This window comes from Paroedura picta, chromosome 4 (genome assembly GCF_049243985.1).
Source record: "Paroedura picta isolate Pp20150507F chromosome 4, Ppicta_v3.0, whole genome shotgun sequence".
In the NCBI taxonomy this organism is placed as follows: domain Eukaryota; kingdom Metazoa; phylum Chordata; class Lepidosauria; order Squamata; family Gekkonidae; genus Paroedura; species Paroedura picta.
Window position 1 is genome coordinate 39,051,344 of NC_135372.1, and position 13,416 is coordinate 39,064,759.

Sequence of the window (13,416 nt, forward strand, 5' to 3'; positions counted from 1 at the left end):
TAAGGGGCTTCCTGGACTTGAGCAAAGTCAACCTTCAGCAGGCCCGAGAGCTTCCAGGCTTCCAAACCAAGATTAATCCCCATACCTCCACCAGCCATCTGGGTAATTAATCTGATGTCCTCGGGCTAATTCGAGGCTGAGTGGAGGTGGTGCGTGCGCCGTCTTGGAGCGGCAGCTGGCGCCCGCAGGGAGCGCTCCATGTGAGAGTGGAGACACCTGGGTCCGTGCCTCCTGCGAGCACAATGCTCAGAATTGGCCAGCGCCCTTTCCAGGGACGGGGGGGGGGACCTGATGAGTTTGTAGAGACGGTATCGACGCCGACAGCTGCGCGGGCCGCCGTGGGAGCCTAAGCGGCGGAGATAAAAGCCTCTTTTGCAGGTAGAGGAGATGATGAATAGACAAGCGGCGGCATTTTTATGCATTCCAAGTGGCGCCTGAGCGAATGGAGTGAACAAAGCAAACATCTATTCACAGGGCCATCTTCATAATAGTGGGAAGGTATGCCGCCGCCACTAGCGAGGGGGAAGTGGGCTTCCTGGATGCATCAGAATCCGAGGGGATTAACTGCTCTGCCTCGAGTCGCTGTCGACTGGGAGGCTCCTGTTGGCACAGGGAAGAAAGCAAAAACGCTCCTCGCAAGGAGCCCTGTCAGTTGAGGTGGCGGGATGCAGAGTCCCTCTAAGGGAACGGGTCTCAACCTGGGGATCAGGACCCCTTTGGGGGTCGAATGACCCTTGCAGCAGGGCAAGCAGCTTGGCTGGGGAGGCACCATCCACACAACAGCCTTGCAGGGTAGATCAAAATAGAGCGTTTGTCTGTCTGGAGGAGCAGAAAAGAGCGAGATCGGCATGGTGGGACAAGAGGCAGAACTGAACTGCGGAACCCCGGAAAAAAACCAGTTTATATACAATCCTGAACAATGGATCTTCACACCATTGGTCAGTTTCGGTTTAATTTCCGTGAAAGAACCCTTGCGTAATTTCATGGTTGGGGGTCACCCCAACATGAGGAACTGTATTAAAGGGTCGCGGCATTAGGAAGGTTGAGAACCGCTGTTCTAATGGAACGGGTCTCTCTGGATTCCTCGGGAGCAGGAGTGTGGAAGTGACGGATGAGCCGGGGGGGGGAGGGGGGTAGGAGCAGGACTCCTTCGAGCTTGCAGTTGTAATGATTGCCAAGCATGCTCGTTGCACTGCATGACATCCGGCGGGATGTGCACGGCTTCGCGCGGTATCGATCAAACCTTTGAAAAATGGGACCCTTCAGACTTTGGTCGTGCCTCTGCCATGGTGCGACTGAGAGCTGTATGTCACGCCTCCGCCAACGTGCCATCCCTTTCCTCCTTTGACAGATTCAACCCTCCCGAATTCAAGAGCCCACCCCCCCCCCCTGAGCTATATAAATAACAGCTTAAGTGGGCTGCAGTCCTGTAAACGCTTACCTAGGAGGAAGTCCCGTTGAAGTCCGTGGAGCGTCATTCTGCACAAGTGTGTTTCGGCTATCAGGTGTCCTTTGCAAACATTTGTTTCCCTTCTCCACCTTTGCTCTGGGTTCGATTCCCCATTCCTCCTCCCCGTGCAGCCCGCTGGGTGGCCTTGGGCCAGTCACAGTTCTCTCAGAGATCTCTCGGCCTCACCTACCTCGCAAGGTGTCTGTTGTGTGGAGAGGATGGGCAGGTGACTGTAGGCTGCTTTGAGACTCTTTCGAGGAGTGAAAAGCAGGGGGTGAGAACCAACTCTTCTGCTTCTTGGTCTGTGATAGGGGGATAAAACTGACCTATCAGGTTTTTTAGAAGGATTACTTAGCCAAGGTACGTGAAGCTTTTTCAGTATTACTGAGAACTCCTGACATGTGCCAACTAAGGGCACGTCCTTAAGTGTGAGAGCAGACGATCAGCTTCATTTTCCTTCATTGGCCCAGGCATGCAATAATTCTGCTGCCACCACCAGCCCAGGTAAGTCAGTGTTTAATGCCTGTGTTCTTGGTTCTGCGACCACCTTACTTTCCCTTTGAGAAGTGAAATGGGAGCTTCCAGGAAATCACACATTCTGGCCCATGCTTTAACATCACTAGGAGTCCCTGAGGCAAAAACTCTGGGAGATTAGAGAATGGTTCTGTCGTTCCTCTTTCCAAGGTTGGGCTGGAGGTTATGTTGCCCCTCCCCATCCATAACTACCAGATGGTTGGGAGCAAACCCCTGCTCGACTGCAACCCTACCCTGCATGTGGAAAGCTAGTCCCACAGGGAGAAGGCTAATCTAAATCCTTCCCAGGTGATATGTTAAGGTCTCTGTTTGAATGGAGATGTTAAAAGAGTTGGGAGTAGCATTTAAGTGTGGGTTCTTCCAGCTGCAGTTCCTGAAGAACCCTTTATTATTCATGTTTGTAATTATTATTCATGTGTGTGATATCCCCCAGCGAAGTCAAACCGGGTCCAAAGTAGCTTCTGCTCACACTGACACTTAATGATCTGTTTAGCTGCCTTAAAGCTGTGGTTTCTGTACAGATTGCATGACTGGCATGTGATACAAACGCTGGCTTGGCACACAGGATGAAATCAAGTTCTTGCAGAAATTGCCTTGCTCGGTAAGGTCCCAAGGAGCACGATTACAGGGAATGAGATCTTTCTGAAATTTGCTTGTTAAAAATCCCTCTTATTCTCCTGCAGTAGAAGCTCTGGGCACTCTTTTGTAACTTTTTAAATGTTACACCATCTGGGGCGTTCTAGGAGGAGGAGGGTAGGAACGGTAAGATAAATGAATTGTTGGGTTTCAAGGACAAATTGAGTAAAGAGGAATGAAGAGAATTCCTCTTGATAATGCTAGTCCCAAGGACTGTAGTGGTAGCACAGAATCTGATACCAGCTGGTCTGGGGATAAAATTCAGGACCATGGACAGCTTCTCTGAATTTCCTTTGAGCCTCCATAGGGCACTGAAATGAGTTCTCTTCGATTGAAGAAAGCTCTGCCGATATAACCAAGGGATGCCTTCCCAGAAAAGGCCCATATTTGTTCTTGGAACTTCCTCTCCTGTGATGCCTGGAGACTTCTCCTTGGTCATTTCTAGGAAGCAAGATAGATTGACCCTGGTCCTTGGGGCAGCTTTTCTGCCCTGCTTTTCTCCTCACTGGACATCTAAAGCCGCTTCTAATATTTCTCTCCCCTCCCTTGCTTTTTATCCTGACAGCAATCCTCTGAGATAGGTTAGGCTGGCTGGCCCATGGTCATGGAGCAAAGGTGAAGTCCACACCTCTGAGCCTCCAGAGCCCCTACTCAGCTGCTTGATGGTGACACACCAGGGGTCAGAGGCCTGCCCAGGACTGGCTGCTTGGCAAGAAGGCATGGGCAGGCACCTCTTGGGGCGGGTGGGGCAGGCAGATGCACATCAAGGAAGCCGGTCACCACGCTGGCTGAGGCTTGGTTGCTGGTAAAGGCCACATCTCTGGGCCTTTGGAGCCCCAGCTCAGCTCCTTGATGTGGACGCACCAGCTGGGTTCAAGGCCTGTCCTGGCCTGGCTGCCTAGCAAGAGCATGGGTGGGCAGCTCTTGGAGCCAGTGGGGCAGATGGGTGTGCCCCCTAGCCCTCCTCCTTGCCAGTGTGAACATCAGCAAGGCAGAGCAAGGGCAGGGGCCTCTGAAGTTTGTTCTTCAGAGGCCAAACCAAGTCCTGGGATGGACAGCTCCTCTGAAACAGGCTCTCCTCTGAGTAGAGACAGCTCCTCTGAAACAGCAGGTGTGCGGGGGCCAAGGCTCCCTTGCGGCCAAACAGCTCCTAGCACAGGGGTGGTCAGCCTGTGGTCCTCCAGGTGTGCATGGACTAGCATTCCCATGAGCCCCTGCCAGCAAACGCTCCATGAACATCTGGAAGACCACAGGTTGACTACTCCTGTCCTAGCAGACAGTGTGGTCCCATCCAGCGGTCCCTTACCAGGAGCAGCATCAGCCACATGGACTCACCCTTTCCAGCCACAGCAATGGAGAAACTCTAGGCTAGAAGGAAGCAGTTGCTTTCTAAGCAGGGCACATTCAACCAATAGGAAAAAGGCAGTCCATTTTGTTAGCGGTTGCCGGGCAGATCGCTCAGACTGCCTTCTTCCTATTGGTGGAACACCTCCCCCCCCCCCCAGGCACACACCCAGGGCCAGTTGCCTCCTGTTTTAAGGAGTGTGTCATCGGGGCCACAAGACAGGTCTTAGTAGGGGGAAAGGAAAGATGGGAGGATGGAATGGAGTTAAGAAATCCAAGCCAACAAAGAGAAGTAAATGAGCTGAACAGGTAGAAAGAAAAACAAAATGGACCCGAGCCCAAATGAAGCGATCAAGCAGGCCACTGAAGTTAAAGCCACAGAGAAAGATGTGACCAAGCTGTGGAGTGGACCCTCTTGGCAGTTCAAAGCGATCTTGAACTGGATACAGAAGGGACACGGTCACAGATGGAGAGGAAGCAAGAAAAGTCAGATGGCAAAGATGGGGGAATAAGGTGAACAGAAGGGTGCACAACGGAGATCAGAGGTCTAGGATCAGACCAGAGCAAAGCTGTATAAACTACGAAGGCATATTGTCACCCAAAATAAAATCAAAGAATTAACTAAAGAGCAGGCATAGAAAGAAAAGTATGATTCTTCAAACCAGGAAGAAGCTGAAAGCACCAGATTTTGGTGGTTAATGAAATATGAGAAGAAAGGGGGGGGGGACCTCAAAAAGCTCCTCTTTTCCCACCCGCAAAAATCACATTTCTAGCAGGAGAGAAAGAAATCCACAAGTACTAGCCAGAGATAATGAGACAGAGAACAGGCGAAATAAAAAATTCCACTTAACTCCTTAAAGGTTAAGGGAATTATTAGATAACCTCGAGGAAATCGACAACAAACAAGTTGGTGGGCGGGGGAGGGGGGGAGAGGAAGAAAGATCAGGGACAGAAAAAGATAATTGAATGTCTTTAGCGCAGAAATGATCATTAGTACCCGAAGGCTAAGATCAAACGGAAGAATTTACAATGCAAGCCAGTTTGTGCATGATCCTGGTGGCCAAGCAGTAAACTAGTTAGGGAGAAATTCTGTGCTCTGGGTCTTGTGCTGTGGAGGTGAAGCAGGATCTGCAGGACTAAACTTTACCCATCAACATCCATGCTTAGGGCTTTCAGCACCATGAGATCCTTTTAATAGGGGATGGGTGGCTTATTTATTTATCGTGTGGTGTGTGAAATATAGCCAGAAGATCTATGGATTATCTGACAGCCAGGCAAGGGATCCTAAGAGGTGGTTTGTCATTCCCTGCCCCTGTGTCCTGGCCCCTAGTGGAACTACCACCCAAACCCTTGGAGGTCTCCCCTTCAAATACTAGCCAGGGTCAGCCCTGCTTAGCTTCCAAGATTTAGTGGGATTGGACTTGCCTGGGCTATCTAGGTCAGGCCTTGATGACTTTGGGTGGATGGTTAGATTGATATAGCACGAAGCCCTCACAGGCAGCTAGCCATGATGATTAAGGGGATTTCCACCTCCAGAGATGCATGCTAGTGCTAGGAGTCACACGGCAAAAAGCCCTCAGTCCCTCTGCCTGTTAACAGGCCTTCCAGAATACCTGGGTGGATGTTGGGTGGGACTAGGTGCTGGATTAAGTAAACCACTGGTCCAATCTTGCAATGCACCTTTAACATTCACTAGCATAGGTGGCTTCAGAAGAGGTTCTAAGGAGTCAAGGGTGGGTCCTTAGGCATGATGGATAAATCAAGCTTCTGTGTTCAGAGGCAGCATACTTCTGAACAGCAGAAGGAAGCTTCGTGTTTTGCAGAATTTCCAGGGGCATTAACTGATACGAGAGTCTTGCTGGCTGAGTGGTTAAGCCTGGCGGCTTCTAATTTGGAAAGCCAGGTTTGATTCCCTGCTCCTCCAAATGCAGCCGCCTGGGTGACCTTGGGCTCCTCACAGTCCTGATAGTGCTGTTCTGACTGAGCAGTCCTGTCAGAAGTCTCTCAGCCTCACCTACCTCACAGGGTTTCTGTGATGGGGAGAGGAAGGGAAGGTACAGAATCTGTCTGTCTCTACTCTGGAGAACTGAGCTCAATTTCCCGTCCTCCTTCATATTGAGCCAGCTGGGTGACCTTGGGCCAGTCACAGTTCTATCTGAACTCTCTCAGCCCCTCCCCAGTGGGAACACAGAATGACTGACCCACCAATGCTGCTCACAACCGTTTACCCTGTGAGGCAGGTCAGGCTAATGAATTGTGTCTGGCCCCAGGTCATCCAGCAAGCTTCCCTGGCAGGGTGAGGTTTGAACCTGGGACTCCCACATCCCAGTCTGACATTCTAACCCAAACTCACTCAACCAGGGTTTTGTGAAACCCTGGATTTTTTTTTTGATGGCTCTGGAAGGGTTTCCCGAATGGGTGGGAGTTAATTTTTTTATATGGTTTTAAAATGCATTAAACATTTATCAGGTGACATGACCTGATATGTTCATGTCCCACCTTACAGTCCCTAAATTCTGGTCCCCTTATACCAGGCAGATGTTCCCATAGTGGGCCACTGCTGCTCTCTGTGAGTCAGTCTCCCGATAGCAGGGGTGGCCAAACTGTGGCTCTCTAGATGTCCATGGACTACAATTCCCATGAGCTTCTGTCAGCATGCAAATTGTAGACCATGGAGATCTGGAGAACCACAGTTTGGCCACCCCTGCCCTATAGAAGAACACCCTCTGCTGAACTTCCCTCCAACAGGGCACTTCCGGTCCACGCACAGAGATTTTGCTTCCCCATCATGGTCTGAGGGAAGCTTGAGATTGCTCTGCCCACAACCTCAGCTTGGGCAGTCCAGGAAAACCTCCCCCTCTTGGTTCTGCTGCTTGTATGTGGTGGCCCAGGGGTGGCTGGGCTGCTTGGCATGGCCTTCTGGGAGGAGGGGGTCCCTCCTGGAGAAGCAGGGCATCCTTTCCTTCCCCCTGGCGCATCAGGGCTTACAAGGGATTCGGGGATGACAAATGTGCAGGAGTCATTTACATAAACAAGTTGGGAGAACAATGCCTGTTATTTACACAATTGCTTTGCCGGGAGAAGAGCAAGGGGGGCGGGGAGGGAAGAAGCCCTGCAGAGATCCATCTGCAATGCAAATGAACCTTATTTAGAGCGGCTGGCTGGCTTGTTTATAAGTGTGCCCGAGGAGCCAGCAGAGGAGGAGGACAGGAGAGGTGCGTCTATTCCCGGCTCCCTTCCCGGCCTCTTCTCTCTCCTCTGGTTTCTTCCTTAAGAGATTAATGGCCACACTTTGTCTTCTGATACGACGGTGGCTTACGAATCCCCCAACTTGTCCTCGTTCTTTAAATTACCCGCATAATAAAATATGTATTCGGTGATTTCGGGCCGTAATTTGATCAGTTCAAGAAAGAAAGGGGAGGGCGGGAGGAGAGTGATGGAGAAGGTGCTCTGGGGCCCGACACCCACCCATCCGTCTTGATCGCCCTCCCCTGGCACCCGGGCGCCTGGAAGCAGCCAGATGCCACAGGAGCCCTTGCCTCCCTTGGCGCCACGCTGGCTTTGGAGACAGTGATGGAAGGAGAGGCAGTGCGCTCACAAAGGCTGCCGGGGCAGGGGGTGGGCTCCTGACCGTCTCTGCTTAGTGGGATCTCTAGGGTGTATTGGAAATGATGGTACATGGAGCAATCATTGTCATTATTCCCAGCTTCAGCCCCCCCCCCACACACACACACACACTTCCCTTGTTAGGGGCTTTGGCAGTGATCCCTGTTGCTTGTGTAACTCGGTGTGGTTTCATTTGCAACTTTGCAATTGTTTTGATCTCGGGTTTTGGCCTACATCTAATTTGCTTTTGGCTGGCTGGCATAGTGGAAAGTTTCTCTTGGTTTCTCTTTTGAAAATGGCTTTTATTTTATTTTATTTCCATCTCGTAGGTTTTGGAAGAATTGGTTTTTAATAACCTGCTTTTCACGACCCAAAGGAGCCCCAAAACAGCTTACAGCTATTTTCCCTACAACATACACCCTGTGAGGTAGGAGGGGCTGAGAGATCTCTAAGAGAACTGCTCTGCAAGAACAGCCCTAAGAGAACTGTGACTAGCCCAAGGTCACCCAGCTGGCTGCATGGGGAGAAGTGGGAAATCAAAGAGCCATGGAGAAGGATAATGAAAATGAAGATGGAAGAGGAGGAGCTTTTCTTTTATACCCTGCTTTTCCCTACCCAAAGGAGTCCCAAAGCAGCTTACATACATCTTTCCCCTCCTCTCCCCACAACAAATGCCCTGTGAGGTAAATGGAGCTGCAAGAACAGCTCTAGGAGAACTGTGACTAGCCAAAATTTAACCAGAAGTGAGTAGAGAAAATCGGCATATAAGAACCAAATCTTCTTCTTCAGTAATATCAGGGCTCCCTCAACCTCACCTCCCTCACAGGGGAGAGGAAGGGGGATTGTAGGCCGCTTTGAGTCTCCTTCGGGTAGAGAAAAGCGGCATATAAGAACCAAATCTTCTTCTTCAGTAATATCAGGGCTCTCTCAGCCTCACCTCCCTCACAGGGTGTCTGTTGTGGGGAGAGGAAAGGGAAGGAGAATGTAAGCCGCTTTGAGTCTCCTTCGGGTAAAGAAAAGCAGCATATAAGAACCAACTCTTCTTCTTTTCATCTGGAAGAAGTTCTCTAATCCGCTCTGCGTTAGTTTGAAATGGCATCGCATCTATTAGTGGGCGGATGTGTTTGGATCGTGCCACACCGTAAAGTGGGCAGTGGAAGAAGATGTGTCCTCTGGTCTCCACTTCTTTCGGGGGGTAGGAACAGAATCTTTCTGCAGAAGAGATTCTTCTGTTTCTGCCCTCCAAGAATGCCGGAGGCCTGGCTGAACATCGAACCGAGATGTAGAAATCGGTTGTCAATAAACACACAGCTGGCATTCGGGTGTATCTTGAGGATGCTGGTGCTAAAAAGATGGATGCGCTTGCGATGTTTGTCTGTCATTCTATATCTTCGGTTCATTGTTCAATGACTCACTCTGCCTGGGCCTCACCAAGTCTAAGAAGGGACGGGAAGGTCTAATGGCAAAACATTGGTGAAACAGCAGAGCCACAAACACCGTTCGTTGAATATGTTTAACAGAAATGTTTCAGAGGAACTAATTATGAAAAGAGGTGAGTAAAATTGGAGGGGAAGTGTCCACTCCCCGCCAATTTGTTCTGAAGCCACGATGTAGCCCTAAGCAGGTGGAGCAGAACATCTGTTCAAACAGACTAAGGAGAGTGGTACAAAAATATTGCCCCACTCCCTTCAGTGCATCCAGACGAGGGGGGATTACGCCAGGTTATGCCTCATCCCAGTCCTCTGCAGCTGTTGGTCAAAACTCAGGAGGTTCACCACATTTCTGTTTTTGTGAGCAATTTGGTCACGTTTTCTCCCTGTTTTCAGAATTCAAAGTGCTTGGGACATAACATTTTAGGATGAAAACCGTGTCAGCCATTAAATGCAAGGGAAAGAAACTGGGGTCTCCTTTTAGGGCTGTGGTTCTCAAACCGCGGGCCGGGATCCCAAAGGAAGGCATGGACCTCTTGCAGGTTAGTTGCAAGGCTCAAAGGGAAGAGGAGGTCCAGGAGAAGCTTGGTGGGAAATTTGGGGTTGCCGCCACATAATGTCTCAGTAGCCGTGAAGGACAGCTGATGCCCAGTCTCAAAATAAACGTGCAAACATGGAAATTAGAATTTAGAAGGTTCAGCATTAACTATTATGAGAGTCTTGCTGGCAGAGGTGGTTGGCATGGTATAATGGTTAAGAGCAGTAGATTCTAATGTGGAGAACCAGATTTGATTCCCCACTCCTCCTCCCTTGGGTGACCTTGGAGCAGTCAGAGTTCTCTTAGAGCTGTTCATGCAGATCAGTTCTCTCAGAGCTCCCTCGGCCTCACCTACCTCACAGGGGGTCGGTTGTGGGAGGAGGAAGGGAAAGGTGCTTGCAAGCCATTTTGGGACTCCTTCAGGTAGTGATTAGCATGGTATTAAAAAGCCAGCTCTTCTTCTATATTAGAGAAGGGAAATGGAGCATGAAGTGGCTTTACAAGGTGAGCGGTGGTATCTCGAAAGGTCTGAGAATTGTTATTTTAGAGATCTAGCCCTTACAATTGCAACCACTCCCCATGTGGTGATAAGTCCTTTCAGTGGGCTTAGACTGGAGTCACCACATTCAGTTGTGTATCTCGTGGGCGGAAGATGTTTTCCGTGCTTGTAAAACATTTATTGTTGCTTTGCCAGAAGCCTTAAAATTGTAATGCATGGTTGGGCATGACCATAAATTAAACACTGTTATGTAACATAATGTATAGAAACCACCAAAAGGGAAATCAGCAAACTAATACATGGCAATTCACCATTTATTCTCTTCATTAAGTTGGTTGTGCATATTCTTTATCGTTTTCTGGTACTTTTCTATAGTTCACGTCGTTGGTCGGCGGGGAGGCATATCGTACGGACTGAAGGAAATACGACTCGGCTCCATGCGTGCTTAAATTGAGGAATTTGCTGATTGCCGTCATAGTGATGGCTGCAAGCATAGATAGATCTAGATCAACCATTCTCTTCACTGGTCAGAACCCCCTGAAACGTTCTTCTGGGTGAAACCCCAGAAGTGGCACAATCGTGCAGAATATGGTTGGGAAGCAGAGCTGTGGACATGCCCACCTAGGCCCCCTCCCCTCCCCACCCCCTCCAGGCCCATCATTGGCCATTTTCGAGGGGGGCTGGTTGACAAGCCCACTGAATACATGTCTTACAAATGTAAAGAATGTATTTTAAATAATTAACTCCCACCCATTCGGGGAAACCCTTCCAGGGCCGTCAAGAAAACCCAGGGTTTTGTGAAACCCTAGTTGAGAAAGCCTGCTCAAGATATAACTTTGCTACTTACTCTGACCCGGATGACCCAGCCAACTCAGATCTCAGAAGCTAAGCAGGGTCAGTCCTCATTAGTATTTGGATGGGGGACCACCAAGGAAGTTGCTTGGAAGGAGACCTCAAGGCAAGGACGAGCCACCTCTGAATGACTCTTCCCTTGAAAAAACCTCTGGGGCAGCTGTGCTGAGAACAGCAGAATATAAATGTAACAATGAAGTCAGCAGTGACTTGACAGCACCTTCCACCCACCAACAACTCTTCTGCATCACTGGAGGATCTTAGCAGTACTCGTCTTTCTTCCCTTGAGATCTTAAACCGAACCAACCTGCCTTCACTCGGCCTGTTAGTTGTGCAAATTAAGAGATCTCCCACACTATGCCTGACCTGTGGGAAGTGGGGAAAGCAGCCCTGATTTAAAAGCCTGCTTTAGATGGACTGAGGGAGACTATATCTGTCAGTGGCCACTAGCCCTAATGACACTGAGAGGCAGGATGCCTCTGAATAGCCCTGCGAGGGGGGTAACATCAGGAGAATATCTTGATCTCTGTTCCCTGCACAAGCTTCCGAGCCTGGAGTCTAATGGATCAAGAACTCTGGATGGCTGAGTAAATAATCACATTTGGCATCGTACCTGATTAGGAGCTAGATGGAAGGTGACATAGACAATGTGCTTTAGGTGAGGATCTGAAAATACCTGACGCAGCAAACCTTGCCGACACCGCAGGTCTCGTCGTGCTCTGTGACTGGAAGGGAACGCTCCTGGAGATTCTGTGGGTGCCTGCTCAAGTTCTGTAGGGAAAGAAAGGTGAGATCTGAACGTCATATCTATGTGTAATTGTGAGCCTACAGTGAGGATGAAAACATCTGCACAGTGAGGACAGGCTCGGGAGGGGAGAAAATAAAATAGTTTGTGTGAAGGTTTTGTGAGGCTAGGTGATAAAATCTCAGTAGCCCTTTTGGATGCAGCTCAATCTCTGCATCTGTATCTAATAGCAGAGAGTAACCATGGCTCAGAATTGTAGAATTGGAAGGGGCCATACAAGACATCTAGTCCAGCCTCGTCCTGTTCAATGCAGGATCAACCTAAAGCATCCATGATAAGTAAGTGTCCAGCCACTGCCTGAAGACCACCAGTGAGGGGAAGCTCACCACCTCCTTAGGCAGCCAATTCCACTGCTGAACTACTCTGACTGTGAACATTTCCCTCCCCACCCCTGCCTGAAATCTAGCCAGTACAGTTCTACATGTAGTTTAAATCAGGGGTAGTCAACCTGTGGTCCTCCAAATGTTCATGGATTACAATTCCTAAACACTGGCAGGGGCTCATGGGAATTGTAGTCCATGGACATCTGGAGGACCACAGGTTGACTACCCCTGGTTTAAACCCATTACTCTGGGCCCTCTCCTCTGCTTCTATGGAAGCCTACAAGACCATGCTTTAGAACTATCAAGGCCTGGGGTCTCATCCTCTTCCCTGTACATATTCAGAGATGCTTGCTTGGTGGTTGCCAGGTAACCCTGAAGTTCTCCTCCTCCTCCTGCAGCACAGTCATCCAGCAAACAAATCTCTGAAGTGGCAGTGAGGGATTGAGACTCTCATAATTAAGATGAGGTGAGGAAAATGCACAGTCTCTGAGAGACCTGCTCATAATGTCTGCACATAATAGAGTCCCTACTCCACTGCTACAGAGACATGCTTGAATTCAGAAGCTTCCATTAATGGCGTCAGACTCAATCCGCGACCTCTTGGGTTAAAATGATCTAGAGTAGTAGAGTGGTTTTAGAGGCCCTGATTCAAATCTTTATAATGGATTGAATAGATTTAGGCATGCTGCAGTCTCAACTCCCAATAGGCCACAGGGCAATAGCAAGCTGGATTTATTTTTCAGGGTAGTTATGAAGGCTTAGGGTTGCCAGCTCTGGGTTGGGGAATACTTGGAGACTTTTTTTGAGGGGGTGGAGTTGGGAGTGGGCAGGATTTGTGGCAGGGAAGGACCTCAGTGGTGTATAATGCTATGGAGTCTACCTCCCAAGCAGCCATTTTCTCCAGGGGAACTGACCTCTGTCGGCTGGATATGAGCTGTAAAACTGGAGGATCCCCAGGTCCCTGTGAAGGCTGCATTCCTTAGAGTTCAGTTTAATCCTAACTGGACACAGAGACAGCTTGTTGCTCTGCTCATGCACGCTCCTCCCCAGTCCCTCCAGACCCTCCTGGGGTTTCTCCTTCGATCAAGCTCCAATTCATGGTGAAATCTGAAAGCAGTCCGCTTTGGTGAACCCTTGCTTGCTTGCTCCACACAAACCGGGATTCTAAATGTCAGTTCAATCCTAAATCCATAAGTCCCAACTTCAGTGAAGCAAACACACTCCGGTTTCCCACGGATCCTGCATTCAGACGTCATGGTGAATCGGAGCTGGATTGAATTAACTTGGGGAGGGGCTTGCAGGAGCCCAGCAAGAGAAGCGGCCGGTAGCTCGTGCTCGGTTGAACTTAACTTGCAGCTCATTGTGAGGTTTCATTGCAGCCTTCCGCGTCTCACGTTCT

The 13,416-nt window shown here is 49.6% G+C and overlaps 1 protein-coding gene across 1 annotated transcript in view; it reads left to right on the forward strand.

Annotated features, from left to right (window-relative positions):
* The first annotated feature begins 300 nt into the window (after nucleotides 1-300).
* TNR (tenascin R) overlaps nucleotides 301-13,416 on the forward strand; it is a 536,279-nt gene continuing 523,163 nt past the window's right edge. The window contains exon 1 of the mRNA XM_077332511.1: nucleotides 301-378. The gene's annotated coding sequence lies outside the window, so the exon portion shown is untranslated. The remainder of the gene's footprint in view (nucleotides 379-13,416) is intronic.